Genomic DNA, 13,628 nt, shown 5'->3' on the forward strand with positions numbered 1-13,628 from the left:
GGAATTGAATTGGAATTGTGAAATTCTGAGTGTGAAGCCCTCTTGGCAAAAGAATATGAAGGAGAGAGAGAACGAGAGAGGGTAAAGCGAATGTTGCATATGCAGAGCAAGGATCACACAGCAGCTTCTCTGTCTCAATGTAGGGCCTGATCCAAAGACCACTGAAATAAAAGGGACTCTTTGTGTTGACTTTCATGTCCTTAATGGTTTTCAAATTCCCAGTAGCACTGCTGTCAGGGTGGGTATGTTTGCTGGGGGTAATCACAAACTCTCCAATCTGTTTTCTGTTGCCAGACAACAGCATGTTCTCTGCCCGGTCCCTAGTCCTCCCTGTCATGCCACTGGCTAGAGGAAGTTCAATACTGGCATAGCAGGTGTAGTTTGCAGGTCTGGATGTAGGTTTATCGGTGGAGACCCAAGACTGGAAAAGCAGGAGGTAAGGCAAGTTTGGATCAAGATGTATTAGCAGAGCTGTGTTGCGGGGTGGAGGGGCAGGACTGGAATAAAGGGGATATGGCAAGTTTGGAACAAGGTACGTTAGCAGAGCTGGGGGTGGGCGGGCCGGACTGGTCAGTGGGGGGAGCCCCACCAGGAAACACAGGGTTGACCTGCCCTAGCTGCATTCTTGGGGCTGTGGGACACATAGCCTGCCTACTTGATTGCTGTGACAGTACCCAGGGCTGCCCATTTTTTGGCATCAGGAAGGAGAGACACTTCAGGTTTGTTTTGAATGAGCCCAGGTTCTGAGAGTGGCTTGGCAGCTCTTCCGCCTTTTGATGGCTCCCTGGGAGTGGAGTTTCTATGTGCCTCAGAGGTGGGAGCCTGAAAGCTTTCCCTTTCCTTCCCCAGCTAATTTGGGGTGGCTGCAGGCGGCCCTGTACAGTGCAGCTTTCCCACACAGCTCTCTCTAGTGCAGTGACTCTCCTCTTTCACCTGCCAGCAGCCTGATCTGACAGTCGGCAGTGGGGTGGGAATAGCAGCACGGGTGGGGTGGGGGGAAGCAGGAGCCATTTAATACACTTGCGAAAACAGCCCATGGAAATTAGCCCACCAGCTGATGCTTGGCTGGTGTCTGATGGTCCCGTTACAGCTGCGATTCTGGTGGGCGATGTGCATGGCCGCAGAGGAGAACTCTGCAAATTCGGCTCTGAACTGTGGGCCAGCTCTCTTTCTTTCCATCAGAATCCAGGCAACAGGGGCACAGACCTAGGCAGCCCTGGCACACAGCTAGGAAATCAGGTGCAATTCATTCCACCCTGCTCCCCGTGGGCTCACACGGAAAGGCAATTACCAGCCCTTTATCACTCATTTCTTAAAGGCTATTTCGTTCCCTCCACACACACACCTATAGACAAGGCTGTTTCTGGGCTATTTTCTCCACTGCAGGCTGTGGCTGAGCACTGCTGGGAGCAGCATTTAGCAGAACCAGGCAGCGGGCCCAGTGTTAACTCCAAAGACGGCTCTGAAATAGACTTATTATGCCAGGAGATTGCGTGTGCTCAGGGTTAACTGTAACCGAGGCCAGGAGCAGCCAGTCCTAGCAGGACCCCGGCTGGCTCCTTTTCATACACAATCAGGCCTCAGAGAGGGGATGAAGAGCTGCTGGGCTATTGCATGTCATTATCCTGGGGCTGTGGGGGGGTGGGAGGGGTGGGGGAGGAAGGAGCCAGACTCTAGGAAGCTGCTGTTTGTTATTTTCTGTTTTTAGAAAGATTCCATGGCTGAAATCAGCAAAAACTAGGGCAGCAGCTGGGAGGCACTGGGCTGCTGTCCTTCCTGCCCCCCGATGCTGTCTCAGCCAATCTCCCCCTGCCCCCAGCCTGCCACTGTCCTGCTGAGTAAAGGTGGAAGATGGTAGAGGGGTCCAGACAGGTACCAGAGACTCTGGATGCCTCTCTGAGCATCTTGGGCTGGCAACCAGGCTCCCACATCAGATGTAGGGCTGGATTGTGCCCATTAACAATAGTAATACCTAGCTGCTATTTAGTGCTTTTCATCCCATCTTCAACATGCTTTACAAAGGAGGTCAGTGTCATTATCCCTGTTTTCCCGAGGGGGAAACTGAGGCACAGAGGAAGTGGTTTGCCAAAAGTCACCCAGCAAAATAAATAGCACAGGTGGGACTTGAACCCATGTCTTCTGAGTTTTAGGGCAATACCCTAGTCCATACTGCCTGAGCTATGCACTTACCCCTCTGGGAGGACCTGTCCCTAGGGAGAGCAGCATGTCCTCACCTCCATTGTTAGGCAGCTCTGTTGGTCAGTGTGTGTGAGGGGGCAGGATTGTAGGTTCCCCATTTCCCTTGGGAGTGGCTCATCCACTAAGGAGCCCTAACCAGGAGTAATCTGAGTGCTCGGGACTGCAGCATGTCTAGCTCCTGTGCAGGAGTGCAAATAGGCAGGGGGGAATGTGCTGCTGTACTGCTCCCAAGTCACTGTAAGTCTGCCCAGGGCAGCTCCTGATCCACATGCACAAACCCCATCGATAGAGGATGTGTGTGAGTCCCTTGGTCCTGTTAACATTTTCCCACTGGCCTCTCTAAGGCCTCAGGGAACCACCTGACCATGAGGTCTGGTCCCCTGATTAGGTTTTGGTGCATGGATGATAGAGGTGTGAAGGTCTGATTGTCCCATAAATGAGTCCCTGAGGCAAAACTAAGGATCTCACAGGAAATAGAAATGCAAATCCCACTATCAGTGGGTTTATCCAGGCTGTCCCAGATTCTGAGACACTTGGCTTTATCTGGGACCCCATGGAATCCATGTACAATGTTATCACCTGCTGAAAGCCAGCAATATGTTCAGCACAGCATAGAGCATAGATGGATGGGAGCTGGACTCACGGATTGAGTGCAGCAGATGGCTGGTGGTGTTTAGCAGCTATACAGAGTCATATTCATCATGTTTTCAGGTGTCAGCTGTTCCTTGCCACCTACTGCTTCTTGCACTGGTGACAAGTGAACTGTCTAGTGGGGGTCAGATTCAATTTTGCTTCTGTTGATAACTGTCTTGTAAGCATTTTACATTATCTATCTATTCATCCCCATACACGCTCATCTATTTATCCATCTGTCCATCCAAGCTGTCTGAATAGTAAAAGAAAGTTCAATTCACAAATATTTTTGTGACTAAACATACAAATGTGAGTTTGCTCTGATTTGGAGGTCAGTCTGGATCATCTGATGATCTGTCTGACCTTAAAATCTGTGAATCTATGAATGATGAGGTTTTATTATTCCTTATTGGGAATATTCAAACAGTCATTGGGCATTAAAGTGATCACAACCTCTGCAAGTTTAATGGATTTTTTAGCACAAAATCAACATCAGAAAGTGCATTGTTCCCTATTTATTATTCTCCTGTTTACATTTCCTCAGTCAGTTAGGGAGCAGAAATAACACCGTGTGAATGTAGGTGACCAATCACATAATCCCATTTGTGAATAGCAAATAGTAATAGTGAACAGCAACAATGTAGAGGCTGTAATTGTTGGCTAAGTGCAACCCTGTAATGGGCCCAGCCACTGAAACCAGTACTGGCTCACGAGCAAAATTCACATTGAGTATTATTTTAAAAGAATAGTTTGACTGTCTCTAGTTACTGCCAACTGAAATAGTAATATATAGGCCTGATTCCCTCCTAGTGCCTTGCACATGTGCAAAGCAAGCATAAAACTATTTTTCTGATTTGGCAATTCACTTCAGAGAAGAGCCATGAGAATGATCAAAGGAATGGAAAACATGACATAGTGAATAACTCCAGGAGCTCAATCGATTTAGCTTAACAAAGAGAAGGTTAGAGGTTACATGGTCACAGTGTATAAGTACATACGTGGGGAACAGAAATTTGACAAAGGGCTCTTCAGTCTAGCATAGAAAAGCATAGCAAACATCCAATGGGTAGAAAACTGAGACTAATTAATACACAATTTTTAACAATGAGGGTAATTAACAAAAGGCAGTTTTTATATCAAGACTGGATGTGCTCTCATTCAAACAGGAATTAACTCAAGGATGTTCTCCCGCTTGTGTTATATAGGTGGTCAGACTATATGATCACAATGGTCCCTTCTAGATGTATAATGTATGAATTCCCCTCCATGGGCCTCAGTTTGCCCATCTGTAAAGCAGGGATAATGCTATTTAGTTAATCTCCTTTATAAAACACTTTGAGATTTATGGATGAAATTTGCTTTTTATTATTACTATTATTATTATTGGACCCTAAGGTTCTTTGGCTTCAGCGGGAGATTTGCAGGAGTAATGATGGAAGAAACTAAAAAAAGGACCTGGGGACAAATTTTCAAAGGTATTTAGGTGCCTAAAGATGCAGATAGGTACCTACTTGGATTTTTGAAAGCACCTAGGCACCTAATTCCTATTTGTTTCAATGGGAGTTAGGCACATTTGAAAACCCCAGTAAGTTGCCGGTCTGCATCTTTAGGTGCCTAAATACCGTTGAAAATCTTGCCCTTGGCCCATTAATATTGAATGATGAGGTTTTCCCTTATACTAGAAAGGGGAATGCAATGAAAAAGAAGGATCAAATTAGAAGTGCAAATGCCCACCCACTCCTAACCCCCTTGCTGGTTTTCCCTGTTGTTCTTTTAAAGGTTTTGTCCACATTAAGCTGGCAGCATAATTCCATTGGCATGGGCCACTTCACCTCTTCCACTGTACCTGCTACTAAACCCCTCTCCTGCTATTCCCTTTGATGACTTCTCTTCAACTGCTGCAGAGAAGAAATGCTCGTATCAGCAAACAGATGGCGGCTGAGGCATGTAGCATAAAATATATTTATCAAGGCAAACAGCTGTAGCCCATTTCATTCTGAAGATTTCTATTAAAAGTTCTCTGGAGCTACAAGCTGCTCCGACTTTGCAGTTGGAATAAAGCTGAGGGGACAAATGGCTTTTTTCAGAGCATTTCTTTCCTCTCCCTTAGCTCCTTTTTTCGAAGGCTCAAGGAAAGAACAGCCTGGCTCTGTTCACAATGCTGAGGCTGGCTCTGATGCGGTTGAGGAAGGGGGAGCACAGCACTTGAAATGCTGGTGGTAACACAGTGTCGGACAGTGGCCCACAAGTATGCATGGTGGCATTCTGACTGGCTGATTTTCAATGGGCATGGATAACCTTGCTCTTATGGTGGGATCATTCCCATCTATGCCTGCTACATCCCTTATCACACATGCTGTCCAACCACAAGAAGGGGTCACATTCAGTCTGAGGTTAAAGATGGCTTCCACCCAGTGCTTAATTTGTGCCAGGGCTTGCCAGGGCTCAGCCCTTGCACCTCTAGGCTTAGCAATTCATAACCCTGGCACCTCTGGGCTTGCTGCATCAGTTATCAATGTAAAAAACTGCTTGAGCCCCAGCAACTAATTGCTTGAGCCCTGACACCTTTTTCATTACAAATTAAGCACTGCTTCCACCATGGAAATCTTCCACGATGGAGGTTGCAGAGGTAGAGAGCAGCCCAATATCTCATCTGATGGGGGGACCCACAGGCAGCCAGGGCTAGCTGGTGGGAAAATTTTCAACGGAAGCATTTGCCATTGGAGACTCCGGTCCCATCAAAGCTGAAATGCTTTGCGAAATCATGTCAACTTCCCTGAAATTTCACGTAGGAGAAAAAAAGGAGGGGAAATGTACCAGAAATAAAGAAATGACATTTTTGGAATGAAATGTTTTGATTTTTCCTTTCAAAATGACTTTGTTTCAATTTGTTTTTGCATTTTGTATAATAGCATCTATCAAAATGTTTCCGTTTTGTCAAAACATAATGTTTCAATTGACCTAAAACTTTTTTTTTCCAGATTTTTTTTTGAGACAATCTCAAATTTGTTTTTCCGTCCCCTAATTGTAACAAAAAGAAATGTCAAAATCCTCTGCAAAATGGACTGTCCATTCTCTGCCTTGCTGGAATCAGGATGATCCAAAAAGTGGGTGCTGCTGTCTGAAAAGGAGAGGTGGCCAGGGAAGCCAAAGAACTCATCCACAACCTCAGCCAGAAGCAGCTACTATGGGTACTCCTGGCCACAAACTAAAGCTGCCCTGAGGGCCGGGGGCAACACAAGCTGCGATCTCTCAGGGTGAGCCCTCCCCCACCAAGACACAGGGGGAGGTGTAATTTACATCTGTATGAATGTGGCCCAGGAACTATAAGTTTCTGCTGGAGCTGGAATAGTCATGATTCTTAGCACTCATGTAGTGACTTTCATCCATAGATCTCAAAGCACTTTACAGTGCCAGGTAAGTCTCATTATCCCCATGTCACATGTGGGAAAACTGATGCAGAAAGGAGGGACATGACTCATTCATAGTCCCATAGTGAGTATGTGGATGAGTTAAGAATGGAACAGAACCCAGGAGTCCTGCCTCCTATCTTATGCTTTAACCACTTAACAGTGGAATTGTCAGCTATCAAGTGCTGTGGTGGTAAAGTCACAAACCCATAATTTGAGAGTGGAACTCATTGCCACAGGATTTCATTGAGGCCAAAAAATTAGAAAGATTCAAAGAGGGATTGGACATCTATATGGATAAGAAGATCCAAAGTTATCATAGTCAATCCTAATATACAATTTGGAAGAGAGATTAAACCTCATAATTCAGGGCTTAAACTGTTCTCTAACTGCTAGAGGTCTGGAGGTTTCTTGCACCTCCCTCTGAAGCATCTGGTGCTGCCCACTGTCAGAGAGAGGATGCTGGACTGGATAGACCTTGGCTCTGATCGAGTCTGGCAGTTCCTGTGTTGCTGAGATAAGGTTTAAATGCTCAGCCTTGGAAAATGACATTTATCTTCGATGCAGAGAACATCAGGTATCTCAGATTTTGTCTGAATCCAGTCAAAGTGCCTCTGCCTGAAATAGTCAGCTCAAAGACCCCAAGCTAGTAATGGTTTTGTTCTATGGGATGAGTGAGTTCTTCAAACCGGATCATATGGTAAATGTTTTGTGCACCCGAAGGGGAAGACTTGAGTCAGTGTCTGCCTAGATACCACATCTAAGCATGCACTGGGATCATAGTGGGGATTCTGTGATCTCGCACTGGCATGGCTGTCCTGAGCCTCCATGATTATAAAATATATGCTAACCCAGTCCCCTGAAAAAAGGGATCTCTGTTTCTGTCTTTTCCTGTGTGGATGGTGCTTAACTCAACTGCTGGCTGCCAAGACACCTCGCAGAAACACCCTGCTATCAGTGAAAGGGGATGTGGGGCATGTTTGGGAATAGCATGGGAGCAGTCAGTAACAGAAACACCCCTGACACAGAGCAGAAGGGGAGGAAAGGTATAGGACAAGCAGGTGGTTTGCATTGTCATGCACCCCAAACTTTCCCCTCCATCCAGATCCACTAGCTTTTCTCCACAAGGCAGTATGCCTCGTTTTTTCCACACAGGCTACGGCTACCATCCAAAGCCCGAGAGGCCAAATCCACCTCTAGCTCCTTCAGCCAGGAGGCTGTGGAATTTCAGGCTGGGTTTTCTGAAATGGCCATAAAAAATTTACAGTGTGTGCAACTTTTTCCTCTTTCTAAAAAAAATAATCCTCTTATTACACAGGATCACAGGCAGCATATGCAGCGAATAAAATATTCCTGGCAGCATCTCCTTTTTAATTGAATGCAGTTTCCCCAGCCAACTCCTGTACCTTGCCTCCCAAATTCAGGCTTCTATTTTGAGCCCGGTGAGCAGTGGGATGAGAAGTTTGCCCTAAAAATGTGCTCACCAGTCTGGGGATGCCATATGTGCGCCACGCTATGAGGAGCTTGTCGCCAACCCACTGACAAGGAAGCTGCTAGTGAGCTTTAACTTTGGGGATGGGGGTTTGCATTAATTAGGAGCCACAGAATCAAGCCTTGGAATCGCTGGTGGCACGAATCCCAGCGGCGGGTTTGCACGGTGAGCTAGCTCACTAGGGAAGCAGGGTGGGCCACTGGATGGAATGCAAGGCTAGCGCTCTGGAGCTCTGGATGTCATGCCGAGTGTGCACATCTGCTATGTCAGCGCGCCCTACCCAGCTGGGTGGGATGGGAACTCCCTAGGGCTGTGGTTCCTCCCACCAGCCAGCAGAGCTGCACCAGAATGCTGGGTTATGTAGAGGGCATTGGGTGTAGCAGTTTACTTCCTCCCCACACATGGGAGCAGGAGGGAGATAGGGAGGCAGATCTGGACTTCCCCAATCACACTCTGCTGCTCCTGGGGGGCAGCTGCCCCTTGCCCAGGGAAGAAGGCAAAGCTTGGGTGTAGGCATTTGTGCGCCCACCCGAGCACCTCCCAGGGATCCACTGATGTATGGTCACAACCCCTCGGGAAGTATCTTGTATAGGTGGGGAAGCAGGCACAGAGACAGGGAGGGATTTGCCAAAAGGCACCCATGGGAGGGTTGCACCAATGGCTAAAAATGGAGTGTAGGTAAGGCCTGAGTCCTTGCTGCCTAGCACCCAGGTGGTGTAAAATGGTCTCAATCCAGTTTGGTAGCATTTGATACTAGCTTTGCCCTCTCTGAACTGGTATAACTGACGACATGTGGGGCAAGGCAGGGGACAATCAGAACTGGAGTGTTCATGAACCCCCTGCCCCCGTTCTTGTAAATGGAGACTCTCACCATGATTTACCCCTTTTCACTAGTTGCTTGATGCAGGAGGTGCAGCTTGTGTACAACCTTCCCCCCCAGGCCTTAGGGTACATCTGCACTGCAATCATGGGTTGCAACTGCAGCTGGAATGGGCATAATCTAGCTAGTATGGGTACCAGACCAGTGAAGCTGTGGCATTGAGACTTGCAGAGCTGGCTGTACAAGCCTGCCTGGAATCCCAGGGCAAACCCGTGCTCCCGAGCTGGCTAGATTAAAGCTAGCTTGGGTATATCTGTTTGCTGCAATCACACCTGTGACTGAAGTGCAGACATACCCTGTGTGTGATGCTTAGACCCTCCCTTGACCTGGGATATGACATGCTAACACAGCAGCCAGAAAAAGTTTAGTAGAGGCATTAATCCTTCTCCATAGAAGTCTAAATATCTCCTTGGCTCCCTATTATCTCATTACTTCTCCTGCAAACAGCTCTGTTCCTTGAAAGATGCACCACAGTGCACTGCTGTAGTGTGTGCCTGCTGGAGCCCAGGAGGCATTAGGTCGCCCTAGACACTTGAGGAAAACAAGGCTGCTGTTCCCTTTGGAGAACGGTCTCTTAGCAGCAGCCACTGGGCCTTTTCATTCCCTGCCTGCAGAGGACAACAGCTCTGCTCGGCAAGTGTCCTCCCAGTGCTTGGATGATGATAGTGTAATTAGGCTGATCAGTTTCAATTTGCCACCTCCACACACCATGGATCTGGAGAGAGAAAGAAAGACCCTCCATTCCTTGGGAATCCAACCAGTGTATTCCCAGCCAAACTCACTTTACCAGTTACTGGCCCTGATTCATCATATTATATATATACACAAATAAAAATACAAAAATACAAAAACCAAATAAACAAAAACCCACCTGAGATCATGGCGGAAAGAAATACCCCACTTTCATTCCATCTTTCTCACTACAGGATCATTTACCTCTAACGCGAGGACTGAACGTTATTCACTGCACTTGGGTTGTGGCGTGGCCAGGGTTTCCAGCAGTTACACAGTGTGCGACCGGGCCCCTGTGTGCTCATTGTTGTGGCTTGTTTGCCCTGGAAATGCTGGGCTGTGAAAAGGAGGCTACTAGCAAACATGGTTTATGGTGAGGAAATGACTCTGGGCCAGAGCACTCAGAGCCTGTAACATCAGATGGCTAAATCTTGACTGGCACAGGGCACTTGCAACACGCCCTGAAACAAACAGGAGCTGCAGATGCTGAGCACCAATACAGATTAGACCTAGAGAGATTAGGCGGGGAAAGTGTTCAGCTGGGGACATCTGGAGAAGTCTACAAAATGCATTATGGGATATTAAGATACGTTGCAGGACGGGAATTGATGAGTGGTCAGCCTGCTAGACTCTGAAGCATCATGTTTAAGGGTCTCAAGACAAATGCATGTGTACAGTGCCTCTTACATGAGGCTCTCAGAGCATTGTACAGATGTTAACATCTTCACAGGAAGCTTAGTTTCCTAAGTCTTGTTATCCCTATTCTAGAGATGAGAAAACAAACACAGATGAAGACCTAAATGTTCTTGTATTCACTAAATTTGGACCAACTTGGGCTAACAAGGGCCTGAATTTTAAAGGTGCTGAGCACCCACAACACCGCATGAAGTCAGTGGAAAATGCAGGCACTCAGCACCATGTAGAAGCAGGCCTTAGATATTTCAGGGAGGGGGGCACCCAAAAATGGAGATACCAGATTTAACAGATGCTTTTGCCCAAAGCCACCCAGCTCATCAGAGAGAGTGCTGGGCGCAGAACCCAGAACTTCAGCTTTGGGAGAGAAGGGGAGACTTTGTTGTGTCTGTTGGAGCAAGCCCCGCTGGGACTATTTGTTGTGCCGAGTGGAAGAAGTGGGAGGAAACCTCATGAGTAGAAATTCCCAGTCCCATGCAAGAGTAACCCCAGGTTTGCATGTTGACTGAGCAGACTGGGCACAAGGATAGGTGCACAGAGAGGAGTCACATGTTAGCCACTTCCTAAGACGCAGGAAACAGGAAGGAATAAGAAGAAAAAGGGGGAGGGAGAGAAATCAGAAAAGTGAAGTAGCAGCTGGAGACAGAAAGAAGAAAGGAGGCAGGGTAACAGGAAAGGTCTCAAGAACTCTCTCCCTCCCCTTTGTTTCTGTAAAAACACAAAAAGAACTTCACCACAGAAGAGAGCAGCAATGCCTCAGTGGACACTTTGAAGGCTCTTTGCCAGGGAAAAGAGCTCTGAGCTTTGGTTTAAATATAGCCTTTAAATCTGGGAGTCCTACTCCCCGTGACCACACTGGGTGAGATTCTGGGTGGTGCCTCCTGAGATACTGGGCAGTTGCAGGAGCCAAAATGGCCCCAGGTGCAAATCAGAGCAGGCCCTGGGCTACTCTAACTGACAGCAGTCTTCCTTGGGCTGCCTTTGTGTGAAATCTCTTTATCACCAAGTGCTACAATTACTCCCCTTCCTGTCTTGGTACCAGCCCCAGCACTCTCCCAGCTTGGACATTCAAAAGGACAAGCAATAAGGGCCTGCTTGTATTGCCCCCATGCTGTTCTTGAGATTACCCCATTGTCTTGTGGCCCCTAAACATATCCGGAGCAGAGTAGAGGGACCATGCTTTTAAGCCATGATCCCGCCTAAAGGGTCTCCTTATGTTGTGCTGATCTGAGCCAAGGAAGGACTGGTCTGGGCCCATCCCCTGCACACGGCTGTGAGGTAGAGGGCCCAAGAAGACTTCCCCACACCCAGTGCAGATCTCTACTGAAAGAAGAGGCAGGATTTCGGCTGTACTGAATACAAAAAGGGATTATTTACTGAGGCTGCTGGACACAGACAGACCCTGTGGGTCTCTCTGGCTCCCAGGCTGAAGGTATGTCTACATTGCACACCACTGGTGGCAGCATGTAGGGTATATGTAGCTACATGCCATGGTGAAAAGTCAGCAACATCCACACTGCGGTGTGTAGCTACACAGGGCAGTGAAAGGCTTTGGCATTTTCCTCATTGCTGGAGTCTTTCCCTGCAGTGGGCTGAACACAATACACCTGGGAACTGGTAGCTGTGCTGGGGGCTGTTGCACCTAGCAGGCTAGGTTCCCCAAATGGGGCAGAGAAGGGCAAAGCCATGGCCCTGCCAGCTCTCCACCCTAGATTGTGGAGCAATTCCTTCGGTGCTCCTTCTGCAGCATGGCCCCAGTCCCCCCTAACCCAATGCTGGCCACAACCTGGCTATAAAATGAGCCCTTCAACCAGCAAAATGACCAACCACAAGTCACGCCCTGACACCAAATTCCTGTGTTCCTATCGGGAAATAAAGGGATCAAGGAATCCATGTAGCCATCCGGCTTAAAGTAGAAACAGCCAAGTGGGCTCTCCACTGGGGCAAACAAACTGATCTAACTACAAAGCAACTGCTCACTCCTGCCTAGCAGTACAGATCCGGGCAAGGAGTTCCATTTGCATTGGGCTGAGGAGGCCCTGCAGATGGTTCAGAGAGAGCACCTCTGAGGATTTGCTGGGGTTTGAATAAGGATTTCTGGGAGTGAGAGGAATGCCCCTGCAGCCTTGCCCCAGGCCCCCCTGGTTCAGCATTTGCCTCAAGTAGCATTTCAGATGAGCCAGCCTGGGACATATTTTAACCCCGTGGGAGAAGAAGGTGGAAAAGGAACAGTGATCAGCAAGCAGCTACCCTCAGGGCCTGCCACCTACAGCGCTTCACAGGGTGCTTACAATAACTCTCAGCATCTGGCCTCCTTAGCTGGCAGCTTGCAGGCTCTCAGCTCCTCAGAGTAGATGCTATGCGTAAAAGCCCCTTCAAACATGTGAAAGTTTTTGTCCTGCTCAGTTGTGGACTAACAAGTTCCCAATCAAGGTGACTCTAGCCCTTAAGGAGCCCCTCAGGAGCCTAGCTTGGGAGCCCAGGTCCTTGGGGATAAGGCTTGTTTGCAAGGCAATGCAGTGAGGCCTTAAGGTCCAGGAGAGTTTCTTTGTAGTGGTGAGCCTGTGAGACCTGGCTCATGATCCCAGCTGGGGATTTGGTGCGAGTCCCTGCTGCTAAGTGGCTTTTGCCCTCAAATGAAGCACAACAAATCCAGATGATAGTGAAGCTGCTTCTCTTCAGTTACACCTGGCTGTTTCTTACCCAAATGACCCTTAAAGAATGAAGATAGACATGTATAAACAGTTTAACCTGAGCCTCCGTCACTGGACTGGAAATAGCTCCCAGCTGAACTGAAAGTACTCCTCTGCTCAGAGAAGACCCACCCTGCTCCATCATCTCATGCCACAGCTCTGCCATGGCATGCACCTCTATGGCAGGCAGACATTAGGGCAAAGGTTGCCAGTCATCAGCATCTCCCATTCAGTCCTTGCAGGGTGTGTGTCCAGCATGGGCTATGGAGCAAGGATGTCAAAGCCTTCCCAAAAGTGGAAGGGGGTGGGAGCTCCTGCCCCGCCCCCGAGGCTTTGTCCCCACCCCATCCTCTTCCTATGGAGGCCCCACCCCTGCCCAAGCTGGAATGGGGCAGGGGAACATGCCCTCTTCCACCATCCAAGATGGGTGGGGGCTCCCCCGCTTATATCCCCACCCCTCAGCCCCTCGCCCAGGGCAGGTGGAGGGACCCAGGCTCCCCACAGCTGCCCACACGGCTCTCCCCGACCCAGCTCCAGCTGTGGAATGGGGCCTCGGAGCTGCAGCCCAGCTATGGAGCCACACAGGCAGCTGTGGCGGACCCTCCACCTGCCCGTGGTGCGGGGGGCCTGCCAAGAGCATCCCCCAGCCCATGTCCCCACAACTGCCTGGGCTCCCCAGCCGGGCTCCCCAACTGGACTCCACGCTGGCCTGGCCAGGGTGTGAGACCCCGGGGGGGAGAAAGAGGAGGGGAAGGGGGCGGAGTCCGCCCAGGCAAAAAATAGGAGGGCTATGGCCCCCCTGGTTACAGCACCACTGCTATGGAGGGGAAGGATGGTCCAGCATTCAGGACCCTCACCTAAGACTTTAAGCCACTTCTTTTCCACAGCCTGTGTAT

The sequence above is a fragment of the Trachemys scripta genome, chromosome 21 (assembly GCF_013100865.1).
Source record: "Trachemys scripta elegans isolate TJP31775 chromosome 21, CAS_Tse_1.0, whole genome shotgun sequence".
Classification (NCBI taxonomy): domain Eukaryota; kingdom Metazoa; phylum Chordata; order Testudines; family Emydidae; genus Trachemys; species Trachemys scripta.